Source organism: Haliotis rubra, unplaced genomic scaffold, assembly GCF_003918875.1.
Source record: "Haliotis rubra isolate DU_JTF1 unplaced genomic scaffold, ASM391887v1 Scf1, whole genome shotgun sequence".
Classification (NCBI taxonomy): domain Eukaryota; kingdom Metazoa; phylum Mollusca; class Gastropoda; order Lepetellida; family Haliotidae; genus Haliotis; species Haliotis rubra.
Genome location: NW_025764891.1, coordinates 10928487 through 10951570, shown reverse-complemented (window position 1 = coordinate 10951570; position 23084 = coordinate 10928487). Strand labels below are relative to the sequence as shown.

General features: G+C 40.1%; 1 long non-coding RNA gene across 1 annotated transcript; it reads right to left on the bottom strand.

Annotated features, from left to right (window-relative positions):
• Positions 1-3216: 3216 nt before the first annotated feature.
• Positions 3217-22347, bottom strand: LOC124286427. Its single transcript, XR_006901037.1, has 7 exons — positions 22315-22347; positions 18322-18435; positions 17986-18136; positions 17621-17753; positions 14805-14932; positions 14533-14684; positions 3217-3698 (listed from the first exon to the last, which is right to left on the bottom strand). It is a non-coding gene; the product is annotated as an uncharacterized LOC124286427 (long non-coding RNA).
• Between the last annotated feature and the right edge of the window lie 737 nt (positions 22348-23084).

The following is a 23084-nucleotide window of genomic DNA, read 5'->3' as shown; positions in this document are numbered from 1 at the left end:
CTCAGACCATTCAAGCTGAAGGAGATGTATCTCTCCATGTTGTTGGGGATACACGTCAGGTTGCCGTCGACTTTTGCGATGGCCTGCATGATCAAGTGAGAGTCGTACCCTCTCAAGTTGTGGAAGACCATGGGGCTGTTTATTGTCTTGGGGGTGATTCTAAGCTTGAGGTTACACGCGCTGTGAGCGGAGCCTCTATACTTACCGATGACGTGGCAGTGATCTCTCACCGAATCACCGTTCAGTGGTGAGTCACACACGTGGCAGTGAGTGCTGCAGGCGTGAGCTAGCTGATCGGCTTGGGTCAGACGCATGGGAGCGACTGTATACAGTGCATTCCTGATAGTTTTTTCTTCCTCCTGCAAACACTTTAGAAACTTTTCAGCCGCGTCGGGACCCCTATACACTACCGGAGCTTTCGTTTCCCCATCACACCGGACGACCACGTATCCAAACCCACAGGCCTCATGCTCCTGTGTTTTCTGTGTGCCTGGGGTACCCCCAACAGCCTCAACGGGTTTGACCAAGGCTTCAAAGTCGGCGTAGATGACATAAGGCACAGACATTTGGTTCTTGTGGTTGTCGAATTTTAGGATATTGTCGCCTTCCTTAGGCATGTCGACTCGTATGGCCGTCTGCCCCACACCTTGGCAATCCTCCTGGTGGGATTCTAATAAATCAGCTCGTGTGAAGCCATGGAGGCATCGTAAAAGTGTTTTTTCCCATCGTATATCAACTGGTCGTGCAACAGCCTGCTAAAGTGTTTTATCCACACGTAGTGGTACTTATCACCTCGCTGGATCATGAATATATTGATAATGCGGCGACCCTCCTCCCCCAACACTGGGCTGATCCTGTGCACTATTGTTGTGTTACCTTCGTGCCCATAGACGTTTATGGCTATATTATTCTGTTTTTCTATTTTAGTGATCTGAGATATGGGGGTAGGTTCATCTATACCATCCAGTTGAGCCCATCGTCTTGGGGATAGCTAGAAAGCCTGTCTGAATGAGTGTCAGCTGGAAACAAGGCTGACCTGATAGCTACCCTCAGGCAATCATCTCCTCTATTCTTGACTCTGACCATGGCATGTTTTTTCTTATAGTAGGGGGGTAAGTCTAGGTATGACCCGCCTCTGAACGGCACGTAGTTAGCTATGTCTAGATAAACATTATCGATTTTATCAACAACCCACCCGGATCCAATGTGTGTGTAGCGTTCTAGGTATTCTCGTATCTGCTGAAAACTGGTATCGATTGATGCGTCTATAGTCTCTGTGTGAGTCACGACTTCTTGTTTACCTCGGAAGTAAGGCTGAACATACTCAATGACCCCATTCCCCTGCTTATTGAGTGACATTTTCACTGTGATTTGAAACTTTATACTTCCCAGATCGTTTAGTTCCTCATTGACTTTATCAGCGATTAGAGGCTTGATATCAGTGATGTCTATGTTCCTATCAACATGCATACGCCAGCCTCTCAAATAGTTACCTACAGCGCGCCAAGTTACCAGCTAACCCCAAATCGCGTGCCTCTACTTTTAGTTGTTTTACAGTGGGGGTCTTAACGCGACCAGGGCCGTTTAATAATGCAACTAACTCGGCTCTCCCAAGGTGGGAATAACCCGTCAACCCAAGCTCTTTTGCTCGGATTTTTAGTTGTTTTACAGTAGGAGGGGCTTGTAGGCCGAGTAACCTCAACAACTGTGGTTTCCTCATTCTAGAGTAACCAATTAAACCTCGCTGCTTGGCGATCTACTTGAGCTCCCGAGTAGTAGACATAGTTGCGTAGTTGCGTACACACCTAAGTATATCGATCTCTAATTGGGCCGCCAGCAAGGGATGAGACTAATACAGGTGGAATAACATACAGGTGGGATGACACTAATACAAGGGGAATAACATACAGGTGGGATGACACCAATACAGGAGGAATAACATACAGGTGGGATGACACTAATACAGGAGGAATAACATACAGGTGGGATGACACTAAAACAGGAGGAATAACATAAAGGTGGGATGACACTAATACAGGGGGAATAACATACAGGTGGGATGACACTAATACAGGAGGAATAACATACAGGTGGGATGACACTAATACAGGTGGAATGACATACAGGTGGGATGACACTAATACAGGTGGAATAACATAGAGGTGGGATGACACTAATACAGGTGGAATAACATACAGGTGGGATGACACTAACACAGGTGGAATGACATACAGGTGGGATGAGACTAATACAGGTGGAATAACATACAGGTGGGATGACACTAATACAGGTGGAATAACATACAGGTGGGATGACACTAATACAGGTGGAATAACATACAGGTGGGATGACACTAATACAGGTGGAATAACATACAGGTGGGATGACACTAACACAGGAGGAATAACATACAGGTGGGATGACACTAATACAGGTGGAATGACATACAGGTGGGATGACACTAATACAGGTGGAATAACATAGAGGTGGGATGACACTAATACAGGTGGAATAACATACAGGTGGGATGACACTAACACAGGTGGAATGACATACAGGTGGGATGAGACTAATACAGGTGGAATAACATACAGGTGGGATGACACTAATACAGGTGGGATGGGATGACACTAATACAGGTACAGGGGATGACACTAATACAGGAGGAATAACGTAGAGGTGGGATGACACTAATACAGGGGGAATAACATACAGGTGGGATGACACTAATACAGGAGGAATAACGTAGAGGTGGGATGACACTAATACAGGTGGAATAACATAGAGGTGAAATGACATCGATGGTGACTGAATTACAATCATAAAAGTTTAATGACTTTTTTTGTTACAAACGGAGGTGAATTCGAATTGTGATAAGCCTTACTGTGTTTGAGGATTTGCAAACGTATTTCGGTGTTTATACCGTAGCATATTTCATGCTCTGTTAACGCGTTGCCGATATAACTAAATTTGCGACAGTATAACCCCCGATATACGTTTGCAAAACCTCAAACACAGTAGGACCCGTGAAGGTCCGGGTTAGATTGAATCTTCAGTAACCCATGCTTGTCGTAAGAGGCCACTAACTGGATTGGGTGGTCAGACTCGCTGGCTTTGTTGACACATGTCATCGGTTCCCAATTGCGCAGATCGATGCTCATGCTGTTGATCACTGGATTGTCTTGTCCATACGCGATTATTTACAGACCGCCGCCATATAGCTGGAATATTGCTGAGTGGGGCGTAAATCTAAACTCACTCACTCACTCAAACACAGTTGGGTTATCATCACACCCGCAGCAAATAATTATAGAGTTACATGTATTTCTATTTACTGAGTAGCAAATGTTCTGTAGTCACAGATTATTTTATGAAACATCCAGTAATTCACCAGTAACAAATGTAAACAACACAGGGTTCATACTAGCGAGCAAATTGGACACATGTATCAGCCTTTCGGTTTCTCCTCAATTCCAGCACAAACGAAATGGCACCAACGGTCACAACCATTGCAGAGGACCCACGGATTTATCTTTTGCCTCTTTTTGGGGATCGCTACAAAATGGTAGGTTGCACATAGTGTCTCCGTTGTGCTTCATTTTCTTGACAAGTGTAGCAGCTTCAATTCCCCTGAAGTACTCGCAATAACACTGTCGGAATACACAGTACGGCATACCACTGAGTACCGCCACAGCATTCTGAAGCATATGGACAAATAAATCAAGATGTGTTTCAAGATTCCACTAATATTTGTTAGTCCCCTTCACATATCATATTAATCTGTTCATCAAATGTTTACAGAAAAAGTTAAATTATAACAAGACTTCTCAATGGACTGACTGACTGAGTTTAGTTTTACGCCGCTTTTAGCAATATTCCAGCAATATCACGGCGGGGGACACCGGAAATGGGCTTAACACATTGTGCCCATGTGGAGAATCGAACCCGGGTCTTCGGCGTGACGAGCCAACGCTTTAACCACTAGGCTACCCCACCGCCCCTCTCAATGGATGTGTTTAAAACAATGTATTGCACAGCTATTTCTTTACTTCATGGTTTCTTAACCTCTTTACCATAAGAACAAATACGCTACTTCCATCCGTCTGTAGGCTACAGGACACTTCTTTTTCGGTCCAACCTGCATCCCCCCGGATACAGTTTTTTCATAAACTCCCTGTAATATATATATATATTTCGAAAGGTATGCATGGTGTAGACACTCATATAATACCATAGCGTTTAACATTAAATACATTCACTAAGATATATTTTTACATTAAACACATAAATGATTGCGGTGGGTAAAATATCAGGCACTACACACAGGACCAAAAGCCGGCTAGTAAACCATTGAAATAAACGTAAATAAAGTAGGAAATACATGCCTTGACCGGATTACGTATGTTTTCAGATATTTCCTAACTTCGGGCATATATTTCATATGAATCTATACCTTTGAAACATATGCTCATCGTACATTTTCGTATGCACAAGTACCTCGTTCATGTATGCCATGACCGGATTGTCAGGTATTTCCAAACATGATTTGCAAAACAGATACCCCAGTAAATACATGATCATACAGTATTTCCGATGCATTCCTTTGAATTTTAATGGGTGGTGAAATTTACGATTTCGTTCTAAGTTTACTCAGGTTGGAAACATGTAAATTTACTGAGGTGGGGAAACACATGTAAGTTTTCAAATTTGCAAATGTTTACACACCTTAGATATGTATGTATCATACCGGATATCAGGGGTATGTATATGAACGGTTCATACACCTTCATGTTACCTGTGCTCAAGCAAGATGATCATTTGTTTCCATCTTGTGAATTACTTGGTTCATGTAATTTCATTTTCACACATTTTAGTACGTTTGAAATCAACGTTCACATGACCTCAATATTCTTATCATCAAAAGAGCCTGACTAACAAAGCAGTATAACGCAAGCTAACATGGCTTATTAAGCTGCACTCGCTCTTGCTACAAGTATCAGTTACGCTTTGTGTGCGGTGTTGGCAAATCTTGTGAGTGATGAACAAAAGGGCGAAGAGCTGCCCCTTTGTCCTTGCAAGTGTCCCAGCTGTCCCAACAGAATAGCACTTTATCTCTCTTAGAGCTCAGCCAAATATGCCACACGTACCAACTCGTAATTTCTTAAGTTTATTCATCTCACTACTGTAAACTATTGTTCGGCGGTACATAATGGGAATATGATGTGACCTTTCTTAATAGTCTCACAGTGCCTGAACCATGTTATTTCTCCTTCCGCTCATCCTTTGCTGTAATAACGCCATGCAGCTTTAAGTTGTCCACATTTGTTTCACTAGCGCAAAAGTATGCGACAACAAACAATGCCATATCAAATTATATATTCTGTGAGACATGAAATGAAAAATAGTTTCTTTGTATTCCGTTGTTTGGAGCAGGCCTATATCACTATTACGCCCCAGTGCTGCTAAACAACTCGCAGACCTTAAGTCTGACATAGACGCAGACCTATCATGTTCACATCTGATTGGGGCCGAAAATATTGATTCCGACATGAATGCAATATCTCATTAAGTTATTGTTTTCCTAAGTAAGTGGAGTGCCTTCTACAACATTGGAGATAAATGTATCGCTGTCCTTCTGATATTCCCCCGAACGGAAGCTCTACCCATTTTAGGTACAATGTGTATGTTACAGAATAGTAGGGAATAGTCTTAAGACTTTTCAACTTTGACCAGGATTCTTCGAACTTGTAACAGTCGCTTGAGAAGATCAAAAGAGAAAGGGGTAGTGCGCGATGTACTAGCGACGCAAGTGCTTCTCCATCACACATATAGTTGTATAGATACCCAGTGATTAGTGATAGCGTTGAAGCAACTTATTAAAATTTACGACAGACACTATCAACTGCAGTAGTACTGCCACACCCAGCATCGTATTTATAGCTCTCTTACATAAGGTAAAATATCACAGGGTTGTCATGGTAACGATGATTTGACATACTATTTATTGTCTTACTCTTTAATCAGCGATTAGAATTTAAATCAGTTTTGAGGTCAGCATGTTAAGAGAAAAGAAGTTGTAAAACGAAAAGTATTGTGATCGAATCTATTGGCCTTTGTAAAAGCAAGTTTCAAGCCACCTACATTAAAACCTGTTTTCATGATAAATATCTGCTAATCCGTGGCATGATTCCGACCATATCATGAGCATGTGTTTGTGAATCATAATCAAATAGTTATGTTTCAAGGCGTCCATGCCGCGTCAACAACACATGCAAACGCGCGAGAATTGCAATATGGGCCCCTGCACCAATGATTCTCCGTGACCTGGAGACACATGTGATTGAGCGTATGTAGGGACGTAGTCTGTCATATAGACCCTGAAGCAAATATATCCAAGCCCACGCAAGTCTAGAAAAATGTGGCAAGTGTAGATTTCCACAGCTTCCGGAGAATGTCTCAGGGCTCCTTTTTATTACATTTTTCACTTTTACTATGAACTATTTTTCTGTAAAATATGTTCATTTCAGAGTCTAGTTGTTAGTCTAGTAGGGACGGGTAGAAGACAAAAGACAAAATGAATACTCGTCCTGTTATACTTTTTAATTATATTTAAACATTCGTTCTTGTCTCGGGATAAATGTATATTTTCCAGTTTCAACCAAATGTACATTCGAAGGATATCGAAATCTAGGTTAAGCTAGTTGAATTATATTTACAATTAAATGACCCAAACAATGGTCTGTTGTCCAAATTGTTGGTTTTCCATATCTTGTCCCAGTCTGTCTCACAGTCACAGACCGATATTATTTGCCCTTCTGTCCAGCCCTTACTGTATATGTATACTGCAATACTGTATATGTTGCACATATACTACACAATGTATTATACATGTATTTAATGCTATGCTAAGCAACGTCCACTCGTATTCAAGATTACACCTGGTTAGAGATGCAAACAAATGTGTATTTGTATGTGCATTTTAATGAAATGAGGAACCAAGCAAGCAAAATCATAGTATGCATACAAACCAAGTTGGTACACTGGGACTCGTTATCATCGGAGGAAGCTAACATTTTACCTGTATGGACGATCTATTGTAAGTACGTGTTGTCTGACCGCCTCCGTGGTGTAGTGGTTAGAGCGTCTGCCCGGAGAGCGGAAGGTCGCGGGTTCGATCCCCGATCGCGTCATACCAAAAGACGTTAAAATATGGTACTTGTTGGTCCCTGCCTGGCGCTCGGCATTAATTGGTACAACAAGGACTGGTCGGCTCGGAGTCAGTATAATGTGTCTGAGTGGGGTATTCATCCTTCACTGCGGCATGGTACCTCAGTGGGCTAGCACTATAAAACCAGCTTCAGTCTGGGCTAGTACAAGCAGCCGCACATACACATACACACGCATGCACGTCGTCATATGAGCGAAATATTCTCAAGCACGACGTAAAACCCAATTTCACCACACCTCACCTCACGTGTTGTCCGTCTGTAGTAGACAGACCCGTTACATAGCATGTAGAGCACGGACACACTGCTCGTGCATCCCACACACTCACGTGCTTCACAACATTCGCAGCGCGTTCACCGTTCACATCTAGCTGACTGAAGACGTGAAGGGTGGCGTTGACAACTTCTTGAGCGCATATTATCATATTTATCTAAATCATATAAATTGTTCATTTATATCACATGTGAATCTCTGCAAAACCGCAATGTTACTGTAAACAACACAGTTTTATGTACAGTTACACTGATGTTACACTGATGTCAAGCATGGAGTCATGATGACTATCGACAGTAACTGTTCATGAGATCGTGCAAGGGCATTATGGGTATCTCATACAAGTTATCTCATGACTGTAATAGTATTCATTTGTCTTGACTCAGACTAATCACCACCTTGAGTTTAGTAGACTCGCACACTTCATCGAAGTGCTGTTGGCCACCTTTCTCGCCGTCCCGTCCAGCATCTTTATGAGGATGCATGACCCCACTGGTCACCCATGATGCCTCAACTTTCTCATCCAAGACAAGCTGGCGGGCCCTTCGAGCTAGGGCTGCTTGGGTCCGGTAAGATCTTCACTGATAATAATTCGTGTCAACTGACAAGTTATGCGTTCTCCTAAGGTCCTCATATAGCTTCCCGTCTCGATTACGATTTGCGAATCTAAAATCTGAATCTTATATGTGTTAATCAGAATGGTTGTATTGTATTCTCTCTTCAGAAACTGTTTTAAAAAGGAAGCAATAAAACTATGTTTTTCGATGGCAATGCTAGAAATGCAATTTGTATGTGTCTCTGTATGGTTCATACACGGACATGGGCGACGGCAAAATAGTCGGGGCTGCATGAAATACATGGACAGTGTCGGTTATAATGGAGTGAGTGGGTGAGTTTAGTTTTACCCGCTTTTAGCAATATTCCGGCAATATCACGGCGGGGGACACCTAAAATGGGCTTCACACATTGTACCCATTGGAGGAATCGAACCCGGGTTTTCGGCGTGACGAGCGAACGCTTTAACCACTTGGCTACCCCACCGTCCCTATAATGGCTGAACGTTTGTCAAGTTATGTTTATCAATAATACCATTTGCAAGGCATTGCATGTACTTGACTTTCATACTCATAGGCTTGAATAGAATTGAGATATTATTCATATTGGTCGGCCCATTTCGATCGTAATAAAAAATCATTACTGCAAAATTTACACTAGTCCTTCATGTTAAATAGCTGTCTTTGAAACACAGAATGTATTCCAAGCTGATTTGCTTTTCAGTCCCTTCCCGTCCCACGCTCAGCGATGACATTGGCATTATGCGATTTACACTAGTCTTGCATGTTAAATAGCTGTTTTTGAAACACAGAATGTATTCCAAGCTGATTTGCTTTTCAGTCACTCCACGTCCCACGCCCAGCGATGACATTGGCATTATGTGATCTGACAACGGAATACAAATGGAAGTTCTTGTGTTTATTTACTCTTTGAAGTGTAGCGTTTCTACAACTTATCACATGCTAAATGTATCACATAATAGTGGATAAAAAGAAACCTGGCCTTTTTTTATTTAGTTTGTAAAGTACTGACTGGTTTTGCTATTGAACACTCATTGATTACATGTTGTGACAACAACCATCTGTCGTCGTATATCTCATAAAGCGAGAGCGTGTAGTGAACGCCTGTGTTTGTTCGTGCTGGTCTTTCCTTTGAGGTTATATTTGAACATGACGGGAACATGAATCTAATCAATGCCCTGTATGTTGTTTATGCATAAATCCATGTTGAGTCACTCACTCAACAACGCTGGGAGTTTTAAAAACTCGTGTTACCTTTGATCGCGCAATGAATATCGAAGATATTCAGTCGCAGATGATAGTGTGAAGCTAATCTTAACGCCATTCGTGTTGAACATGTAACGGATATTACTTCATACGTTTACACGCGCACCACCTCCTGTACAAACTTCACGTAAGAGATGAGCAATATATTAATAGACATTAATCTGAAATGGTCGACTTAAATCCCCAGACACGCAAACAATCAGTCCCCGATGCATATAATTTATGTATAGTTATATAGTTGTTCTACTGGAGTATATCATCCGAGTATTTATGGTGCTGCACATCCACGTGACCTCATTATTCTTATTACCAAAAGAGCCTGACAAAGAAAGCAGTATTACGCAAGCTAACACGCCTTATCAAGCTGCACTCGCTCTTGCTACCAGTATCAGTTACGTCTTGTCTGCGGTGTTGGCAAATCTTGTTGTTTCGAGGGGTTAAAAGGTTCAGCGGTGAACAAAGGGCGATGAGGTGCCTCTTTGTCCTCTCAAGTGTCCCTAGCTGTCCCAATAGAATAGCACTTTATCTCTCTTAGAGCTCAGCCAAATATGCCACACGTACCAACTCGTAATTTCTTAAGTTTATTCAGCTCACTACTAACTATTGTTCGGCGGTACATAATTGGAGTAAATGTGATGTTGCATTGCTGTACCTTTACCCGTCGGAGAAGTCCTTCTCAAAAGATAAATATTCCGTTGTTTGGAGCAGGCCTATATGACTATTACGCCCCAGTGCTGCTAAACAACTCGCAGACCTTAAGTCTGACATAGACGCAGACCTGGCATGTTCAAGTTCACATCTGATTGGGGCCGAAAATATTGATTCCGACATGAATGCAATATCTCATTAAGTTATTGTTTTCCTAAGTAAGTGGAGTGCCTTCTACAACATTGGAGATAAATGTATCGCTGTCCTCCTGATATTCCCCCGAACGGAAGCTCTACCCATTTTAGGTACAATGTGTATGTTACAGAATAGTAGGGAATAGTCTTAAGACTTTTCAACTTTGACCAGGATTCTTCGAACTTGTAACAGTCGCTTGAGAAGATCAAAAGAGAAAGGGGGTAGTGAGCGATGTATCTGACGGACGTATATATGGAGAACGTTCGAACTGTATAAATACAATAATTGAAATACCGGTTATGATTAAAGAATACCCTCAATCTGATAGCCTGAGAGATTATTGTGAAAGATCGCAATATGTATCATCATAAACGGGCCAAGATAAAGGTCCATGTCATTCATCCCCATATTATACCCCCTCTATAGACACGGGGCATCGTTGTTACAGGTAGGGCAAACACTTTCTTCTATAGGTATCTGCCGGTTTCACGCTACATCCATGTATTCAGATTGTTGAGAAAACTAGCGACGCAAGTGCTTCTCCATCACACATATAATTGAATAGATACCCAGTGATTAGTGATAGCGTTGAAGCAACATATTTAAATTTACGACAGACACTGTCACTATTGCCACACCCAGCATCGTATTTATAGCTCTCTTACATAAGGTAACATATCACAGGGTTGTCATGGTAACGATAATTTGACATACTATTTATTGTCTTACTCTTTAATCAGCGATTAGAATTTAAATCAGTTTTGAGGTCAGCATGTTAAGAGAAAAGAAGTTGTAAATCGAAAAGTATTGTGATCGAATCTATTGGCCTTTGTAAAAGCAAGTTTCAAGCCACCTACATTAAAACCTGTTTTCATGATAAATATCTGCTAATCCGTGGCATGATTCCGACCATATCATGAGCATGTGTTTGTGAATCATAATCAAATAGTGATGTCACAAGGCGTCCATGCCGCGTCAACAACACATGCAAACGCGCGAGAATTGCAATATGGGCCCCTGCACCAATGATTCTCCGTGACCTGGAGACACATGTGATTGAGCGTATGTAGGGACGTAGTCTGTCATATAGACCCTGAAGCAAATATATCCAAGCCCACGCAAGTCTAGAAAAATGTGGCAAGTGTAGATTTCCACAGCTTCCGGAGAATGTCTCAGGGCTCCTTTTTATTATATTTTTCCTTTTTACTATGAACTTTTTTTCTGTAAAATATGTTCATTTCAGAGACTAGTTGTTAGTCTAGTAGGGACGGGTAGAAGACAAAAAGACAAAATGAATACTCGTCCTGTTACACTTTTCCAATTATATTTTATTCAAGATTACACCTGGTTAGAGATGCAAACAAATGTGAATTGAATACTCGTCCTTATATGTAAGGATATAGAAATTTAGGCTAAGATATTTGAATCATATTTACAATTAAAATACCCAAACAATGGTCTATTGTCCAAAATATTTGGTTTTCCACATATTTTCCCAGAGTGTCTCACAGTCACAGAACTATATTATTTCCCTTCCGCCCTGCCCTTGCTGTAGTGCTAACGCCTTACATCTGCGAACGCTTAATTCGCAAGTGGTGAGGCAATACGCTAATGAGGGGAAGGGTCCTGTACCATGTTTGTGAAATATCTATGATGCCTTACATGAAGTTGTTAGGTTTTTATTGTGTGGTTTTTTTCCTTGTTTTCTTTTTTTTTAATGATCTAAGCAAGTCTAGCTATGTATGGCGTTAAGTCACTGCTTAAAGAAAGGCTTCATTACAATTAATTTTATTTGGTAAATATTAGTATTTCACTGACTCAGTCATATTGCAAAACACATGGCAACCTATGCTTCATTGTGACTATGATTAAGGCATCATTGTAAAACACAAGGGTTATTTCCTTTGCGTTAACTGACAGGTTTCGATGTCAAATATTTGGAACTCCGGCCAAAGGTGATGTCATGCTGTCTGGAAATATGGCATTTATGTAATGCTTTGGTTGCAATTAATGATAAGTAATTGTTAAATGTACATATGATGTTTTTAAAGGATAATCTCAGCTGACTCAGATGCTTTGCAGATGTTTTACCCCATTCGTTCCATACCCGTAAAAATAATTTTCTATATATGTCTGTAAGGAAATACTGTAAAGAAATACTGTTAGTCTGTGAATCTTCCAATTTACTTGGTCTTAATATCCATTGAACATCTGCACACTGATACTTTAAAACTGGTATATGAATAATAATTGTTTGCAATTTTTATCAAATTTAGTTTTCCATTTATTTAGCAATTTTCAGTTTCTATGTCCTGGAAATTCTGTACGAAGGTACATTTAACAGTTTCACTCAATAACAGTAACACATACAGACAATAAGTTTCGGCACTTTGATAGATTAATAAGTAAACATTTATTCCATGATATCGGGATGCCAAAATGATTACCATAATTATGTAATGTATAACAAATCAGAGAGCAAAAAGCGAAAATGAAAACGCATGAGTAACAAATGCTGTGAGGTGGTAAACTTCCAGTAATTATCGAAACTGCGTAGTTACCTAAGCTTATGAACTAATTGTAATCACAAGAATTTTCTATAATCTACCCTAGAACTGGAATCAAAATAGGTGTACACTTATGTATATTCCGTCGGGGAACTTACATTTTAGAAAACGTCCGTATGGGATAATATCTAGATTCCGAATAAAAGAGAGGTTATACCAAGTACGTATATGCATGTTTACACATTTACAACAGTAATTTACACCGGGAATCATTAATACATTGTAATCATCATTTTTAAAAGAATAGATAATAAAATTTGTGCAGCTATGATCAGTCTGATAACTTATACAAGTGTGCACTAAAATTAGGGAACCTACCGGTTCATGTCTGTGTGAACACACCTGTCTGTGTTTTATTGCAATAAGCAGTCTCTCCTTGCATGTTATATATAAGAAGTGTACCTAAGATCAGTTATTTAAAGTGTAATGTAATTTCCATTGCAAAAAGTATAAACGGTATTACCTACTGACCAGCTGCAGAAAGGCTTATCAGTACCCCACCGCCATCACCCCACCCTAGGCCTGCCCCATCAAACACCCCTCCCTCTCACACACATGCACACACACACACTCCCTAACATACATATCGCTCTAGCCAACAGACCCAATATCTGAACCTTTTAAACAGACATCATGTGTATGTCAAGAAAGGCAGGCACGTTAATAGCGGTGCTCAGTCATGGGTATCACTTCGCCATGTGTTTCTAATGACCTTCGTGCATTATGGCGTGGTCCGACGCGCTAACGAACCATATGTGAAAGTTACATTACAGAACCATTGAAATACATGTTAAAATAGTGTAAATCTTGTAACACTATTTATCCATTACCAACCATTTACGCGTGTACTAAATATATGGCAAACCTAACCCTGGTCATACGAGATTTCAAAGGTATTAAAATGCATGTCCTACAATCACAGCATTTACATATGTTACACATGCTAGAAAACACATGAAAACAATGGCCAGATTTACACACCTGTGAAATACATGTAAATGCAGAGTTGAGTGTACGTTAATTTAAACACCCTTTTAAACGTGTGTAAATCTGACAGCCAGATGATACGTAGATTTCCAACGTTGTTCATATGGCCGCCGGATGAAACGTATATTGCCTAATGTTAGTAAATGTGGGCAATACAGTCATTTTGTGTGGTGACACTTAACATGCTTCTAAATGTACAGTACTGTAATGTGATCTTTGTCCTGTCCACATTTTGGTTGTGTTTTAGAGATTGTTCCCAAGAACATATCTTGGCACAAATGTGGCAGAAGTCTTTAAAAAGTTTTAAATAACCCAACAGCAAAACTGCATATAATTTTTTCAATATGCATGTGCAACACATATGAGTAAAGAGGTTGTCTTTGCTGAATCATGGCACTATATTAATTTGCGACAGTGGCGCCTAGACGACCAGCCTGGCAAATAGAAAGAATATTAGGTAATTAGACAGCTGCAAAATGTAATAAACATCAGAGAAGTTGCCAGACGACTCCAAACGGCACCATCTGCAATGCATCGTCTCTGGCAGAGGTACAGACCATGGTGAAGTCAACTAACGACATGTTCAGGTTGACCAGCATTATCCACCAAAAATGATGACCATTAAGTCATTGGGGCAGGTTTATACCAGATTTTGTTCAGAACGTCAGTGTACAGGGAGACAGGAACCCTCTCATGTATACATGTACTTAAATCACCTTGTAAGACCATTTCATGTGGATGTTCGAATATTTGTTTGAATGAGTAGCTTAATAAGTCAAATTGTCAGTACTTACCGCCAGTGTGAAATGTATCTCGTAGCTCTCACTGTAGACTTTATGGAATCCAGAATACTTATATCATGCGTCCTCATATTGGCAACCATAAGTATCCAGTGATGACTAGTGCAGATTGGCAGAAGGACCCAGTGGTATTCTGCAAGTGGTACCTATGTCAAAACCCAAACACATTACTATCAGACCATTTTTTTCCCACAACAACCATAAAGTTTACCTATCATTACAAAGCGATATAGCATTTACGTTCTATGCTATATACAAAGATATACCTGCTCAAACATCCAGCTGAAATCTATGTTATCCCATTTCACCGCAAGGAAGGAGGGCAAACAAACACTTCACTAGGACAGGATGTGTTTGCTTCTTGTGCAAGATATCCCAGAACTGCATGTATCATCTGCAACAAAAATATGAACTATGCACAAATTGTCTATCAAATCATCCATGTATATATATATATATATATATATAAATATATATATATATACCTTTAAGTAAATATAATAAATAAGTGATATAAATATAATGTACAAACCCTGTCATTTAACCATCCTTTCTTTTGTAACACCTTTAGGTCACCCAAAGTGATTGAATTATTTCCTATTCGGAACTTTGCATCACATTTCTTGCGGGGGAGGACTGGACAGTTGTCATCTATCATTTCAGGATCCAAGGATTTAAGAGAATCATAGATAGTTGGTATTGTTTCATCATTGCTTAGATTTTTCATGTACGCATATGCCAAAACCAGTGTCATCACATGAGCTACATCTGTTTTTCCTTCAATGTCAGAGATGTTGTGAAAGTTTTTCTTCAAACGGTTTAGAAGAATTGGAACAACATCTGACTCAAAGTCATTGTTGGGGTAGACCTCTTGAATTTCTGCCTCAAGGGAAAGAACCGGATTGTTGTAGGCCATGCTTATCTTGAATGAACCATCTGTAACTTTGATATATTTGGAATTTTCTGCTGCCTTGAAAAGCTTCTGTAGCTGTTCTTCGGTTATCCTCTTGGCTAAAGTTGAGATGGCTTTGATGTACTCATGTTTTCCATTTTCAGCTCCTTTCTTTTAGTTGTAGAGTCTTCGTGGCATGGTCTTTTCCTCTTCAGTCCAAGAGCTGTCTTCCTTTCTGGTGCTTGCTTATTGACTGTTTTCCGCAGCTGGAGACGCTGTCGAAAATGAATCTTCTTGTTGGGGTCAATTACTTTTACTTTATCCGATATATGCGACAAAGACTCAGTTGATAACTCAGAGGGAGAAGTTGTGATACTTGAGACATCGTGAGGGGCATCTTCATTCCGACGATGTTGTGTAAAGGAAGACTTTCACCCTGGGCCCAGGCGTTGTGCAGGAAGGTCAACTGATCTAACGTCTCTGAAAATTCTGAATTTGTTGATAGTGATAACGTACCGGCAATTTGTTTTAGAATGGCCATGGTAGATATGTACATGGAATTTGCAGTTTTTGGAACTACTGTGCCCACTGAAGACTTTGGTCGTTTTGTTTCAACGTGTTCAGGTTCTGAGGAGGAGGTTGAAGAGACCATGGGGTAGGTGGAGGATGACGGTTCCAGTGATGTCGAGGAGGTCTGAGGAGTTCTTCTAAAAGTTCCAGTAGTGCAAGGATTTCTTTTGTGCCACCTCTCTGCTATCCATGACTGTTGCAAATCATCAGCATCGTCTTAGAAAAAGAGCAAGAGCAGGCGCAGCCATTATCCGTTAAAGAAACATTGTATGATTCTGTCTCTGCCATAGTCACTGTATAATGCCCGTATAATCTTTCACCTCGGCAACGGTAACACGCTTTTTTGCTTTGTTAAGTTCTTTGGCCATAGGGTTTGCAGCATAACCCGTGCTTAGTGAAAACAGTCTGTCAACAAGTGGCGATCGTTCTTTTAGATCATATGACTGAGAGGTCATGGAAACAATGGCTTTTGTAGAACTCTGGTCACTTTTAAATGCAATGTAATCACACAGGAACTTCTAGACACCTGTCCAAAGCAGTATTTTTCGAAAGAATGCCCTTCAGTTTTTGATGGAAACTTTCAATATAATTTGTAGTTTTATTGCCAAAATTGGGCAGTGTTTGGCGGATGTAAAAGGCCCATTTGGTTCGACATTGATCCCAATGGTCTTCAAAATATTGGAAAAAGCCTGAAGTACACAAACTTTGCATCTTCAACTTCTCCTTCAGTTTATCATACGTTTCCTGTGAATTCGAATAAGTGATTTCCTGCAGAGTTTTCCTAATTTTGATCTTGTGCTCTTCGTCTATCTCCTCTTGATTAAGGCGCCTTTTCATAGCACAGTGGATGTGCGAGATGCAGAGCTGGATTGCAACGCCATGCATGGTCCCTTCAATGGCACCAGTCTCACTAAAGTCCTTGTCAATAAGAATGACTTCAGTTTCTGTACTGCTAATGGCATTGTTTACGACAAACATGTCCAGAAACTGAGTCATCATGTCATTCTTCTCTGAGCACATCAGTCCACGAGCTACGACTTGACCACAACCATTGCCATCGACCACCATTAGAGATGTCAAATGCATATTTTAGTTGTTGACTTTGTAAGTTGTGTCAAGTATAAGTACCTCCGGATACTTTGAGTAGTTTGCCTTCATAGAAGATGACTGCAGGTAAATTAAGTCTATGATGTTATTTTTGTTGACAGTTAATGTGACAATCGCTTCTGCATCCTCTTCCAGTATTGTATTGATGACATCCAGTAACCTTGTATCCTCTGTGTCTCCTCTGTTTTTTGACGTTTTGAATGTCCTTGGCTTGTAAATGTTTTCCGGAAAGAGATGCCAAGTATGTACCTACTTTCGAAGCAGGGATGTTGATATCTAACGTCTTACTGGCCATTCTCTTTTCTTCTTCAGTCAATACTCTTTGCTGTGGATAATATATAACCAACCTTTAAGCAAGAAGGTGCTACACATATGTCATTTCTGGCATTTTATTACAGATTCAAAGCTGAACTATACATGGTGTCTTAGAAATTCTTCAGCGCGTGGTTCACATTACCAGATTTGGAAGCAGGGAACCAGTCATGAAGCTTTATAATGTTAACAATAGCGTACCTCTGGATAGGATTTGAATATAGCCTCTGATGCCTCATGATTATGTTCTTCCACTAGGTTTTTTACCACCAGAACATCCAAGTCACGATTCCCTATGACAGATAATTTAAAAGGGCAGTCCATCTTGTAAGATCTGTAAATGCAGAGCCATAAATGAGTGATATGTGCGTTTTTTTCAAATACAGAGTAAGCTTATATAACTGTTTACAGTTGTTTGTATTCATGTTAATATGATATGGAAAAAACCCAGTTTATCATTGTTTCGAGACGCACACAAACTTTCAAGTGAGACCCCTTCTACATTCCATGGCCTTAATTTCAGACAACTAGCTTTAATAATGATATAAAATGTAAATACATGGAACCTTTGTTTGGGTCGAACACCAGACCTGGTTGTTCTTACTGGGCCCGAGTGTTTGCATCTGTGTGATATTGCACTGTAGACAAACTTATCGGGATATGTTCGCCTGTTTGTGGGTACATTCACATTCGCTGCAGTGATTGAGCGACTGTTAGCTGAAAGATATAAAGCCATATTCAGTATTAACAGATCATAAATTGTATATGTGGAAATCAGCCCTAACATTTATCTACAAATCATTTTTCCGTAATACAATTCTTCTTAAAATAGCAAAGTGAATGGATTTTCTTTTTCATCAGTAGTGAATTTAATCGGGGTAATCTTTTGTATGTTAAAATACCTTTAATTAGTTGCACATTATTGCTTTTGCAATATTTTCCAATGGCGGCTTGAAGATCCATGTACGTATTGTACTGAGCTCCAGTGCGGAGGTCAGCCACTTCGGTATCACACGCTGTAGATAAAATGTTTGTAGCTTAGACACGCATCTATATTTCTGTTATAAGTCTAAAATTTGCCGATGTGTTCTACGTTTAATTCACTTTGTTGTCATGAACATGGACATGTGGGCCTAGAAACCGCCGCCTACAGTAGCAAGTACCCGTCTACTGTACCAGACAAAGTGTGCCAGGGTGGATGTGGAAACGGTAGTAGAATCATTCCAATGTAACCGACATCTTATGTACTAGTCGATACCATCGGGAACATGGACCCCTGGTACAGCAGAAGTGGCAATGCTGTAGCAAATACCCCTCGACGGTATAAGGTGCCCTTCCACTGCTGTGGACCCCCTTCTAGAGTTCTAGATAGTATGTGTAATCAACCATGCTACTCACTACTTTAAAGTTGGCCACTGTTTTGTGAATCTCAATATAATATTCCTGTTCTTTGTGTTCATGTTGTTGAGTCATCTGAAAAGTGACATTCTTACTTTATCAGGCTCCTGATGGTGTAAACATCTTTGGTTCTGACCTCAGGTCAAACATAACTTCAATTCTGCTACTTTAGACAATTCAAAAGATAGTGGCAATGACATTTCTGTCTTGTGGGATCGAGACTACCACAGATCTCATCTGAAGCCAGATGCCCTCTCTGCATGACCAAAGAAGCTAAGTCTGTTAGCAAGCTCACAAACTATTGGACTTTTCAGTTGGAATTTCTACATCAAGCAATATCTACTTGTCTGTTGTTTAACACTTCAATCTGCAATATTCCAGTTAACTGACAGAGGCTGGAACAAACATGTTTGGACCAAACAAGCAAGTGATTGATATTGATAGCAATGAGTCACTGCCACCAGGATAAGATGGTAAGCGGCCATTTGTTTGAAACAAGGTGATACTAACTGTACTCAACCGATCACAATTTTGTTTGCTTTACATGACGAGAGAGAGAGAGAGAGAGAGAGAGAGAGAGAGAGAGAGAGAGAGAGAGAGAGAGAGAGAGAGAGAGAGAGAGAGAGAGAGAGAGAGAGAGAGGAAGGAAATAAACCAACAACAATAGTACATGCATAAATGCCCCTCTTGTTCAAAGCTTCATGATATCTACATGTGTGGATACCCTTGTATCTACTCTAATGTTTACTCTATGAGATACAATTACGGATTTCAGCTTAGTAGATAATGCCGCATTTTACTGCATCCGATATCTACTGCGTTGGATACCCATGCACTGCACAAGATACCTGATTTGTTATTGTGGCTATGGAGACCTAATACTGTCGTGGATAACTTTGTACATACAGTGTTAGCGGGCACCGTTTCAGTACCATTTGGCTACTATAGTGGGAACCCTTGTACTGTACATGATACTTCTGCATGGGATGTATTTATATTGTACCGAAGCGTATCTATTGTAGTTAATACCTTTATACTGTACCAGACACCTTTGAAGAGAATACCCCTGCATTAATTGTGTTAGATACCTATCGCAGTGGATACCTTCGTATAATATCAGATAACTACTGTTGCGGATACGTTTGTACTGTACCAGGTAACTTCTGTTGTTGATAACCTTGTATTGTACAATATACCTACGCCAGTGGAAACACTTGTACCGTACCATATACCTTACGAAGTGGTTACCCTAGTACTGTACAAAATACCAAACCTAATGCATACCCTTGTTATGTACCCCATTAATTTCGTGTGTTCCTTTTACGGTACCAGATACCTACTGTAGTGGATACCTTAGACTAACAACTAGTCTCTTAAATTAACCTATTTTACAGAGAAAACCGTTCATAATATATTATATAATAGTCTATTAATGAAACACAATGAAAAGGATGAGACTTTCTTCAATCACTGGATTGTCTGGTCCAGACTCGATTATTTACAGACCGCCGCCATATAGCTGGAATATTGCTGTGTGAGGTGTAAAACTAAACTCACTCACTGACAGACATATCATCGGCAGCCCCTCCTGCTCTTGTGGTCATAAGATCGAAAATGCTGTACATTATTTTTTAACATGCAATAAATACATGGAATTATGACAAAAATCATTCTTCTATTTAAAGGGATTTAGTATCAACACATTTAGTATTATAACGGGGGCGTGGTGCGCGAGCTGGCTAAGGCTCGTGATCCAGCAAGCTTGAGGTGTCGGGATCGAGCCCACCTGTGCAGACTCTTTCAGGGTTGTAACAACCCCTAGTGTACAGTACACGGTTACGGGCCGGGAGAGCCACATTTCCGAAACAGATAGTATAAATTGATGTGGCTTTCCCGGCAATAGTTACGGTTGCGTGAACATGGAATGTGGCTCTCCTGGGTATGCTGTCAAAACATGCTTAGTGAATATGTATTTAACAAAACAAGGCATGTTTCCTCATAACTTTAATCAGATCACAACAGGTTTTGTTTCTACAATTAGCACAATATAATATACTAATAGGTATATTGCATATAATAATAATATCACAAAATAATAATAAATCTTAATCTGTAAAACATAATAATAATGATAATGGTTTAGTTTGTTGCCATGTGTACAAACAGATAAAATGGCGTAAGATCACGAAACATTGTTTTGTACACCCCCAACTGCAGATGAAGGAGGTCGCCCACATGATCCGTATACTCCATGTCACTCAGGTGTTGGCTCAGAAGGTTGGTCTTCAGTGATGCGATACGAGCGTCAATGGTTCTGTATTTCTTTCTTCGTGAAGGTGCTGTCCACTGGTCAGATTAGTCTCAGGACAGCAACCTCTGTGAGAGACTGCTCACGCTGAAATAACTTTACTATCTCGTAAATGTTAGGGTGGCACTTCTGGACAAGTCTCTTTACCTTATTGTGCCATCCTTTTAGGTTCTTGTTAGATGTATCTTAATCTAGGGACAGTATTTTACCGGTATTGCGATGCCGTTGAACGTGTTCATTTTAAATTCCTGAAATTAGCTACCGGTCTTAGATAAAACACCCCGAATTTTATGGTTTATGGAGAACTTGGAAGACAACCTATTCAGCTCCAAATCTCTAAACGATTAATTACTTATTGGTGCAAATTGAAATTTTCTCATCCAAACAACAAAATAGCAGCTTTCATTCTAGATTATATTATGGATGATGCTCCCTGGCTAAATCATGTGAAACATATATTTTGTAAATGCGGCTGTATTTGTAAACCCCTTTCATTACACTCAATCCTGGATCATAACAAAATCTGAATCAATCCTGAAAGACAGTTTTTACAATCATGGACCAGTGAAATGAATAATTCATCTAAAGGATAATATTATAAGATTTTTAAAAACTTACCTTCACTCGACATATACCATTTTGAGTAATAAACAATGAGTGAAGAAGCTAAACGCCACGCTTGTGAGTAGGAAAGATTATTAGTTTCTTGTAAACAACGCTTGTGAGTAAGAAAGATTATTCGTTTCTTGTGAAAACAATATACATGGGGACACTCTTTTACCGGTTACGGTAATGCATTAATTAATTAATCTATTGGAAATGTGGCTTTACCGGCTACAGCCATGTAATTGAAATGTGGTCTTCCTTGCAATAGTGATTTTTCAAATGTGGCTTTCCCGGCCTGTCACCCAGTACACAACCCTGTGCACTTACAAGAACCCACGAATGCATTGGTATATGACCAGATGGTGGGCACATGAATACGTGCAAACACCTAGTTGCAGTAAACTTGAACAAAGTACTGTGACTCTTTGTCCCAGTCCATCCAGCTGGGAATGGGTACCTCGGAAAGATGAGAAAGCCGCAATAACTCGGTGCACCTATAGTGGCGCGAGAGTTGTAAGCTCCCCGATAATACGATGTACCATTGAGATTGCAGTGGATACATTTGTTTGTACCAGATACCTACTGCAGTAGATCCCTTTGTTTTGTACCAGATACCTGTGCAAAAGAAAATTATTCCCATATTTGAATGCGAAAGCAATAAAACACAACACAAGTAAAGAAAACGTCATCATTCCTCTAGCCCCCGTCCCCATAAACCCCTGTTGTTACAAGCCACTAGACCCGTGAAGATCCGGGGTAGAATAGGTCTTCAGCAACCCATGCTTGCCACAAAAGGCGACTATGCTTGTCGTAAGAAACGACTAACGGGATCGCGTGGTCAGGCTCGCTGACTTGGCTGACACATGTCATCGGTACTCAATTGCGCAGATCGATGCTCATGCTGTTGATCACTGGATTGTCTGGTCCAGACTCGATTATTTACAGACCGCCGCCATTTTGAAGTTTACTATTGATACAAGGGCAGTGGCCCATTCTAAATTCAGAAAATGGCTAATAATCCTGAAAATGTCGAAGGTCTCCATCCCAATCCCTGTATTCAATATATCATTATCAGTATATTTACAGCATGGCAAAGAAACAATTTGACACATGCAGATCCCTGTCATCTATCCAAAGTAAAATTTATAATGCATTTTCTTTCACATTTGCAAAACAACAAACAATTTATAGATAATAAAGAATCATACTCTTACTTTTTGTTTAATTCGTTTAAGTTGCAGGGCTGGAGGGTTGTAGGAAAAAGTCAGTAAAAAAGTATCAGTATAACTTCTCGGTAAAAAAGTCCTTTTGTAGTAAAAATTGATTCAGTTATATTTTTTTGACAATATTGAT